This window comes from Medicago sativa, chromosome 6, assembly GCF_051527215.1.
Source record: "Medicago sativa cultivar Bolivia chromosome 6, Bolivia_mono, whole genome shotgun sequence".
NCBI lineage: Eukaryota > Viridiplantae > Streptophyta > Magnoliopsida > Fabales > Fabaceae > Medicago > Medicago sativa.
Window position 1 is genome coordinate 78,445,111 of NC_140754.1, and position 2,976 is coordinate 78,448,086.

The 2,976-nt window shown below is 34.9% G+C and overlaps 1 pseudogene; it reads left to right on the top strand.

The window, feature by feature from the left end:
- On the top strand, positions 1 to 1,583 carry LOC146917056 (uncharacterized; annotated as a pseudogene).
- The last annotated feature ends 1,393 nt before the right edge of the window (positions 1,584 to 2,976 follow it).

A 2,976-nucleotide genomic window follows, 5' to 3' on the forward strand; every position in this document is an offset into this window, starting at 1 on the left:
CTGACAGATGACCAATTAAAAGTGTATGCATTAGCATATATTGAGATCATGCTACAAAGTTCGGGAAAGGGTTTGAAAGATTATCCTCCAATGCCACGTGCAGATCGTGCATTAGTTCATGATGTACAAGATGTGCTCATAAATGAAGATTTGAATTATGATAGAAAGGCTTTAGCTGCAAAACATGAAAGATTGATGTCTTCTATGACATCAGAGCAACGTAATGTGTATGATACAATAATGACAAGGGTAAGCCAAAACAAGCCTGGGGTATTTTTCCTTTATGGTTACGGTGGCACATGGAAAACCTTTTTATGGAGGGCTATGGCAGCTGCATTGAGATCACAAGGTGAAATCGTTATAATAGTTGCTTCAAGTGGCATAGCTGCATTACTCATACCTGGAGGCAGAACCGCACACTCAAGATTTGGCATTCCTATTCTTATCCACGAAGCTTTAACATGCCTTATAGAATCTGATTCACCTTTAGCTAAGTTAATAACCAAGGCAAAACTCATTATATGGGATGAAGCTCCTATGATGCACCGACATTGCTTCGAAGCGGTTGATCGTTCATTTCGCGATGTGATGAGAGATGTTGACAAGAGATTCAAGGACATTCCGTTTGGCGGAAAAGTTGTTGTTTTTGGAGGAGACTTCCGACAGATTCTCCCTGTTGTGCCGAAAGGGACCATACAAGAAATAGTAAACGCCACCATCAATTCTTCATGTATATGGAATTATTGTGAAGTTCTCACCCTTACAAAAAATATGAGACTACTAAGTGGTGCATCAGACGCTGATATTGAAGAAAGAAGATTGTTCTCGGATTGGGTTTTGGCAATTGGTGATGGAAAAGTTGGGCTCATAAATGACGTGGATATATCACTTCAGATCCCACCGGATTTACTTATACATAGTTCAGGCAATCATGTTCAATCCATTGTTGATAGCACTTATCTGAACCTGTTAGATGGTTTGACTGATATATCATATTTTCAGGTGAAGAGAAGACATATTTGAGCTATGATACTCCATTGACACAGAATGGGAATTTCGATGTTGTTGATGATGTCCACACTCCAGAATTTCTCAACACAATAAATGCTTCAGGACTTCCACATCACAAGATAAGATTGAAGATTGGAGTTCCAATTATGCTTTTGAGAAATATTGATCTAAAGTTGGGATTATGCAATGGAACAAGGTTAATCATAACCCGAATGGGAAAATTTGTGCTTGAAGCTAAGGTTATATCTGGAAGTAACATCGGCGAAAAAATTTTCATACCCAAGTTATCTCTTCAACCGTCTGATATTAAAATTCCTTTCAAATTCCAAAGAAGACAATTTCCAATATCTGTTTCATTTGCCATGACAATCAACAAGAGTCAAGGGCAATCACTTAAAAATGTTGGAATTTATTTGCCGAGTCCTGTGTCCTCGCATGGTCAGCTATACGTTGCAATTTTCAGGGTCACTTCAAGACAAGGTTTGAAAATACTAATCGTTGATGGAAATGGAGAGAACACTATTACGACCTCAAATGTTGTTTATCACGAAGTCTTTCGTAATGTATCTTGATGGTTAATGTTCAAACCTTTTTGTTATGTATGCTACCATTTCATTCTGTTGCTATTATTGTCTTAGGAGGGAACATATTTTTTAATTGTTATAAAACTTCTATTGATTAAATATGTTTTACATTATTGTGATTGATTCGATTAACTTTTACGTGGAATGACCCGTGCAGTAGCACGGGTCAAGAGTTTAGTATATTGAATTATTATGTTGCTTGTTGGTTTTTAATCTTATATATTGCACTAATTTAAACTATATTATTATTACGTCATATGTTTAAAAAATAATCGATGATTTACATACTATAATTTAATTTTTTAATATATTTTGCATCAAACATATTATTTTACGGTGTTTGTGTAATATTAATATGGTTTAAATGTGTCATTGGTCCCTGCACTTTTATCAGATTTCGGCATTGGTCCCCTCACTTTTTTTTGTTTGGCATTGGTCCCTGCACTTTGTAAAAATATTGGTATTGGTCTCTCTGTGAACTTTCTGTTAAAAAAAACACAAAACTAACGGAGTGCCACGTGGCCCAATCATTTCACGCCACGTGGCACCAATACCAATATTTTTACAAAGTGCAGGGACAAATACCAATATTTTTACAAAGTGCAGGGACCAATACCACTAGTTTTGTGTTTTTTTTTAACAGAAAATTAACAGAGGAACCAATACCAATATTTTTACAAAGTGCAGGGACCAATTCCAAACAAAAAAAAGTACAAGGACCAATGCCAAAATCTGATGAAAGTGCAGGGACTAAAGACATATTTAAGCCTATTAATATTAATAAAAAAAATTATATTCTTAAAAAAAGTAAATAAAAAAAATATTTTTCATTTTGGATATCCAAAAACCGATCCCAATTAAACGCATATATTTGGATTGGATCGGTTCATAATTTTTTAGAATAGTCATTCAAACCGAACCAAACTGCATGTGATTTTTATTTCGGATCAGACAGTATTAAAATGCACCGCCAACGATCTATATGGAATCTTTGACGTGGTATAAATGCATGCTTCCATCGCATCGGTTGATGAACTAAAGTTTACTGAAACTTGTGATGCATTGTGGGGCTGCCACATCCTACCCAATGGTATTTATGAGATGGATTGATTATTTGGCGAATATAAGTAGGTACTATGGTTTTGTCAAAAAAATAAGTAGGTACTATGGTATGGACTTTTTTATTAGTAGTCCATTATTGGACCGTTAGTTTTGCCTAATGTTTTTACAAGAAAAATACTTCATTTCATAGTTATGATATGTACTAGCAAGTGTTGAGAAGAGTACTAATCTCTCCGTCTTTCTCTTTCAAAAAAAAAAAAACTCTCTCCGACTTTTGATTTTCATCAATGAAAATAATAGAAATCGGAAAAGTTTACCT